The sequence below is a fragment of the Triticum aestivum genome, chromosome 3D, assembly GCF_018294505.1.
Source record: "Triticum aestivum cultivar Chinese Spring chromosome 3D, IWGSC CS RefSeq v2.1, whole genome shotgun sequence".
In the NCBI taxonomy this organism is placed as follows: domain Eukaryota; kingdom Viridiplantae; phylum Streptophyta; class Magnoliopsida; order Poales; family Poaceae; genus Triticum; species Triticum aestivum.
In genome coordinates, this window is record NC_057802.1 from 587,939,969 (window position 1) to 587,947,756 (window position 7,788).

Genomic DNA, 7,788 nt, shown 5'->3' on the forward strand with positions numbered 1-7,788 from the left:
GAAGACATCGCCACCCCGCACACCCACCATCGCGTGGTTGGCCCCTGTGGCAGCCCGCCGCTTCCACCTCCATGGCTGTGCCGCACGCCTGCCGTCATGCATTGCATTGTAGATGCACACAGCATCACCATATTCAACAACAAGGCAAATAGAAACCAGATCATGCAATAATATCACAAAAGCTTGTGCTGTCGCATCACCACCAACATTACGTGGCGGAGCTTGCAGAATCAGAAAAGGTTCACCACAACCTATTTACCATACATAACTCTTATTTATAACAACCACTTAACTTTTTTGGTGCTTGACACAGGACTTGTCACCCAAACAAACACGATTCTCTGTCAGGGACTGGGTAAACCGAAGATGAAAAACACACAACCTATATACTTGCACACCATCACTTATTCATCGTTGCGACGAGGAACCGCACCGCATGGGACAGTCATATGTTTTGCTATTCACCACTCAACCAGAACAGGCACTAGCTATAGAACCGTAAGGTTGGTAAGGAAGGCCGCACAAAATTCCAGGAAGAGGAGCTGTGGTCCAGTAACTCTCTGCATATCTAGCAGGTACTTGACATCCCTGGTCTTGTAATGCTGGAGAAAAAATAAATTAAAGTTATAACCAAATAGACAGTATATACAGTACCATGCCGTCGAATTGTAATTTCTAACACCAACACTGTGCAACCTTAAAACATGGGAAGTTATTTCTACCAACATCCATGCACTAGTCGACAATAGTTGTTGGCAATAGGAGACACATGCAAGACATAATAATGGTTACTTGGTAACAATTATGAATCAAATATATTGGCTCCAGCAACATCGTTATTTTATCTAGTGATGCCACGGTGAAGGCGATATTGAGTAGAAAATCCCTTTTTTTGTTATTGCAAAAAAAATACTTTAGTAGTAGAAGGTGTTGTAGACCTTAATTTCAAACTTGATCACAGCAGGCAGCCTCCTATTAACATCACCATTATTCATGATGGTAGAGTCATCAAAAAAGTTGTGGCTGGCATCTAACAACATATCACTGACTTGAGGAAACCCAGGGCACCACCTGCATTTCATGTTGTAGTGCACATTCTTCTTCCAACGGACATTTAATTTCTGAAGTGCCTTTAGAACCTCAATCAATTTCGCGCGAGGTTGAGCTCGAGACTGCTGGATAATTGATGCATTAGCTCAACAGCTGAACGTGCAAAACAAACCAAAGTAAAGTGGATAGTTTGCACGACCTGGAGCCCAAGAGCCCATTTTCTTTCAACGCGGTAATATGGCCGGAAGCCACTGCCTTGAGAATCATTACTTCCTGGAAGATCATTCCTGATACTTGCGCTTGCTGATTCCGATAGAGTAAACTGATTAAAACTCATATCCTAGAGAACCATCCATTCATGAAGTTAATAGTGCTTAAACCTTTAGGGCATTAAATAGGTCACATATGATGCAAATGTGGACTAACCATTTATTGTCGATAGTCAGCCCCCAAATAGCCACTAGTAGCCCGGAACCAATTGTCCAAGAGCAAGTAATATGCAACAGTTTCCTGGAAACATATAGAATAAAGTCATTTATGAAAACTGAAAGGAATGAACCACTGATTTTTTTTAATATACCTCATTTTACAGCCTATTGCACAACGATTCACACAGATGACCTTTATCATATCCCAGATTGGCAACATCTTGAAGTGTATCTTCGTCAATCTTCTGAAATGAACATCTAGCAAATCAGCATATCATTGCCATATAAACGACATTTGAATGCTCGGTAATAAACGTTTTTTTATAAATAAAGAGCAGCATTGCATGGAAACTTGACGTGATACCTTTCTGAAACCAGGGGCACAACTATGGCCATTGATTTCTATTATATTTTCTTTGCAAATATTACATTTATATTATACCCATAAGGGGGAGCATTTCACAACAAATGTATTTTTCTTAATTTTCCTATCATCCATCCAAAATCCTGTATATATTAGTGGATAAAGGCTGAAAAAATTTATTGTGCAGATATGATAGTCGCTTGAACTGTGAAATAGATGGGGTACCATTTTGGCTTGTTGTGCTGTGTTTGGTGGAGGCACCGCCAGGTAGCGAGGAAGGCGATTCTGAAACCATGGGTGGTCTCGAATTTCACGGATTGTGATTCTCTTCATGGGATCAACAATGTATAAGCATTCTTGGGATCAAATCCATTGCAAGATCAGATAAATGATTTGGAAGGATATAGAAACCTCCCTGGAACACCAAATAAGGGGGAGTAAAATCTCCAAAAAAAATTGGATTCTAAAGTCCAACTAATCTACATGAATTTGTTGATTTCGAGAAAAAAAGGTAAACACTTGCCAGATCCAACTTAATCTACAAATGTTTTGTCACGCCTTTATCTTATTGAACAGTTTGGGAATGTTGTCATCATCGAATGGAACATCACTACAAAGAAGAGCATAAAATATCACCCCACAGCTCCAAACATCAACCTCAGGTCCAGCGTACAATTCACCTGAGATAACCTATGCAGAAACACTCATTAAAGCTATTAACCCAGACGATGCGTTAGAAGAAGCATCAGGATTGAATGAGGAACATTTCCAGCCATTAGGTGCAAATTTCAAGTACCACAAAGAATGCGAGGAAATTAGTGGAATGTTCAACATATTTCTCCCTCAAACCCACATACTCAAAGATCTGGACCATGCGTTCAAAAGATTTGCAGCACATTGCAAATAATATGGCAGACTCATTTATTACCTATAGATGTGTCACACAATGCTCCACTCCTGCAAAAGTACGCCTGAAAGAGTGAAGGTACCAACAAAATCACTCTACTCAACATTCAAAGCAACAGGGGGAGAAATATGGCCAGAATACATCATGATTTGGCTTCTGCAAAAGAGGATATCAAGACCCTGAATCAGTAAATGCACGTCAACTTCATGTTGACAGAGACCTAATGGGATGTATAAACCCAATTGATGGGCAACCTCCACCAACCCTGGTCATAGTGCACACAATGACTCGGGCATCGGAATACCTAACTCAACCGATTGGAAAATCGCGAGCAGTCATCATGCGAATGATATTTCAATCAGCTATATGTTGATATACAAATTTAGGAGAAACATATAACCAAAAGTGTACAATCGTCGACATACATTTCTCAATTAGATTGCAGAAAACATTCAAATGATTCAAATCTAAATACCATGGCCATGGCAAAGTGTGAACAACACTCGGACTGAACTCAAGCAAAGTGTGAACAACACCTGCTAGATGATTCGATGAGCCTCATATTCCTGTAACTACCCTTTCTCAAAAATGTAGCCCAATACCTCACCATTCTTGCAATATTCCGTCACAACATATATATCCCTAGGTGTCTCAACCTAAACCCGGATGATAGGAGCGTGAATAAAGTCAATGAACAAACTCAATATCTTGATTTCTCTATTTGCTGGAAACAAGATATGAGAAAAAATAGAAGTAAAGTGTTAGATTGAGTGTCAAGAAATTGGAGATGCAAATTCTGCTAACTCGCAGCAACGACACAAGGTGAACTTTCTTCTTAACGAAAGCCGAATGTATTCTAACCTAATATACATTATCTTGACTAATTGATTAAGCGGGAATCAGGAACACACCCACAAGTCTGGCCAGCACTCTGAAAGCAGATAACTCGAAATCATGAACAAGCAAGTTAAATGTATCCTACACTATTGCACAAAGAGAAGGAGTCATACCTTTCTCTTCCATTTCCATAGTTTTCATTTTACTACGGTTCAGAATCTTTATAGCAACTTTGTGTCCTGTAAGCTTATGCTCTGCAATCATCACTTTTCCAAATGTGCCCCCACCTAATGTTTTGCCCAGATTGTAGCTCTTCAATGCTTCAGAACATCCACTTTCTCTGGTGTTCCCATCCGTTTTCACTATGCCAAAACAAGAGAAACAATATATGTGATTCTGTAAACAGTTTTATAGTTCACACACAAGTTAATCGAAACTAGCGACACTTGAGTTACACTGAATATACTGATCATGAATAACATGAAATACTTAAACCATATCACTTCTTAGAGACCGGCCTTGAGTTGAAATTAGTGGGCTGGTCATAAATGACCACTATGGAACATGACTGGCCAGGGAAAGTGTGGTTCAATTGAAGGTCAACGAAATGGGTGAAGTTTCGTTCTCAAGTAGGGAGAGGCAAATCATATTCGCTCACTAAAGTATGGTTCAGTGAGATGATCTACAACCAAACAGTACTATCTTGTACGGATCGAATAGGATCATAATATATTACCCTAAAAATGCTTGCATGCGCAGCACGAATGACTATAATCCTTTCCTGATATGCAATGTATCAAGTCTAACAAGGATGGTTGGGATAACAACCACTGATAATGCTCCCTCGTACTTTGGATGCCCAACCATGGTGCGAAGACACATATGACACATACTAGAATCCTAGCTAGCGGGTTAACACGCAAAGTATTCGTAAAAAGGTTCACTTATTAATACCATGACTAGGCATAATATATATGTGTGTGGCAAACATGGAAGAGACATATAATAATGTAGTCATGCAACAATGAATGAACTAACACATGAATCTGCTACTAGTACTACTCAATAACTATTCACACCAGAATTACACGTATGGCGGTATCATCATTAGAATCAGAATCCCTCGATTGCTCTATAGGATCTTTTGCTGAAAAGGGGTCCCCCCCCTTTGTATTACAAAGAAACCAACACCGATCACATAGCAATTGCTGGTGCGAGTAGCACAACAGGCCCAAAAGAAAAGAAAAAGAACAAAGAAGAGGAAACAAATGACATCAACGACAATTCGACAAAGCACACAAGACCTACCACCGCTGCGCCCTTAGGAATCAACCCACCACAGACCCAGGCTCCGATCCGCCGCGTACCAAGCAGCACCTCCAAGAAGGTATGCAACGCCGACGACGCTGTTACATGGACGTGTCCTAGGGTTTCCCCGGCACGTGGGAGGGTGTGGGGGATGGACACCTCCGACACCCTCCAGGAACGGATGGCGGCACCCGTAGGGTCACCACATCGGAGGTAGAAGAGCCAGCAAGGGATTTCTCCCACACTCCAGACCCCACTGCCCAACCGGGCCAGAACCAACCAGCCACCTCGCTTGCTAAGTGCGCACGTGTGACGTGCTGGCCGCTCGCTCACATTAAGAAAAGATATAACGACATGTTATTAGGAATGAACATAAGTCAGGTTGCATGTACAAGGAACTAGAGCCAAAAAAGTATACCGAGGTCAAGTCCCTTCCATGTGTCCCAAACACAAGTTGCGTATATCGGTGTCGCATTGACATGTCAACTTTAAAAACATCGTAGTGTACAAACTATAGGAGTTTGTGGTGGAAAGTGAGGAAGGATTCAAAGAGTTGCATCACAAGGACAAAAAGGAGGAAGAAAGTATTTGCTAGTTATATTGCATAGATATAGTTGCTATTTTATATGTGGAGATTTGGAAATTTTATTGATCTATTGTCTAAATGATGTGGTTGGTAGTTTGAGAAGGCAATAAACTATTACTATATCTGTTCTCGTTATATTTTTACATTTAAACGATAAAGCTATTTGAGGAAAGTGTTGTTCCCATTAACTTGAGTAACTTCAGAATGTCCACCTCCTCTGGTGTTCCCGTCCATTTTCACTATGCCAAAACAAGGGATACAATTTATGTGATTCAGTAAACAGTTTTATAGTTTAGACACAAGTTGATCGAAACAGGCAAAACACGAGAGATGCCGAATATACAGATCACGAGTAACATGGAATATTTATAGTATGTCACTTTTTAGAGACCGGTGTGGAGTGTGAAATGAGTGGGCTGGCCATAAATGACTGGCCAGGGCGGGTGTGGCTCAATTAAAGGCCAATGAAATGGGTGAAGTTTCGTTGTCAGCTAGGGAGAGGCAAAGCATATTCAATCGCTGAAGTAAGGTTCAGTGGGCATCCAACAAGTAATATCTTGTACGGATCGAGTAGGATCATAATATATTACCATCGAAATGTTTGCACACGCAGCATGAACCACTATAGGCATTTCCTCATGTGCAACGCATCAGGTCTGGTAAGGATGGTTTAGACAACAACCACTGATAATGCTCCCTCGTACTTTGGATGCCGGGCCTCCGTGCGAAGACACATATGAAACATACTAGCCAGGGCTAAATCGGGGCCGCAAAGAATCCTAGTCAGGGCTAAATCGGGCCTGCAAAGCCTCATCGGCCACGCTGCAGCGGGGCAGCACCATCGCCGCCAGCATCTACCCGTCGATCTCCACTCCCCAGACTTTCGGAAGCCATGTCTACGACCCTACCCGCCGTTGACCTACTCAAACCCAGACGGGGAAAGAAGGGCCCACATCTGGGCCTAGCAGGCGCCACCAGATCGCGCTGCGGCATCACCCGACCGCCAACAGCGGCACCAGCCCCACTAGATCACCCGCCACAATCCCGAAGAGCCCCACCGCTGCCTAGAAGCACCCCACGGCGCCGCACCGCCCCGCGCCAGCGCGACCCGAACGGGGAATGGCCGTGGCCGCTCGGGCCAGGCCCGGCGCCGGACTCCAGCCATGGTGGCAAGGAGGGAGGGAAGGGGGAGGGCTCAAGGAGGAGGCATCGGGGGTGCAGCCGATCGCTCGCGGGGGCGAAGCGGTCGCAACTGAGATTCAAGATAGTCCTATATAGGATGTTTTCTACCATATATAGTGTAAATTTGGATAAAGTGAGATCGATCAGCCTACCTATAAATCAATAATAAACCAACTAGATAACCGATCAGTCAGTAATCAAGACTTTCAACTCGGAGCATGATGAGGTGAATGTTTGTCCGGGCGGATCTGCGGGAAAGATCCCCATTGAAGGGAAGATGCAAGCAGGGCACCTAAATCCCCACAACCATAAGCAGAGCAGCACACAAACTGGACTAATAAATTCGCCACTCGAATAAAAAATTTAAGAGCACACACTCTCTACCAGGCCATTGAAACAACGACGGCGCATAATCACTAAACTCCGGTGAGAATTGCAGAATAGATGAGTTGGGCGATTGCCTTAATTACCTGGAGTCCTGGCCAAATCCAGTGGACAGAGGGAGGCGATGAGAGCGCCGACCTAGTGGAGCGGAGGCGGCCTCAAATTGAGAGAGCTTTTGGAGTCGATCGGCTGGTCGTTCTCCCTCCGACGTGGGCTTTAGGCTTTATTAGACGACATAGAGCTGCTTAGGTGGGGGGTGGGGGGGGGGGGGCGTAACCGGGGAAAGGGAAAGGAAAGTATTGTTTTACCAAAAGAGTTTTTCCCATTAACTTCAGTAACTTCAGACTGTCCACCTCCTCTCGTGTTCCCATCCATTTTCACTTTGCCAAAACAAGAGAAACAATATATGTGATTCAGTAAACAGTTTTATAGTTTAGACACAAGTTGAACGAAACAGGCAAAACACGAGTTATGTTGAATATACTGATCATGAGTAACATGGAATATTTACAGTATGTCACTTTTTAGAGACCGGTGTGGAGTGTGAAATGAGTGGGCTGGCCATAAATGACTGGCCAGGGCGGGTGTGGCTCAATTAAAGGCCAATGAAATGGGTGAAGTTTCGTTGTCAGCTAGGGAGAGGCAAAGCATATTCAATCGCTGAAGTATGGTTCAGTGGGCATCCAACAAGTAATATCTTGTACGGATCGAGTAGGATCATAATATATTACCATCGAAATGT

The 7,788-nt window shown here is 43.2% G+C and overlaps 1 pseudogene; it reads right to left on the bottom strand.

The window, feature by feature from the left end:
- Nucleotides 1–450: 450 nt before the first annotated feature.
- LOC123075683 (serine/threonine protein kinase OSK4-like) lies at nucleotides 451–7,421 on the bottom strand (annotated as a pseudogene).
- Nucleotides 7,422–7,788: the final 367 nt, after the last annotated feature.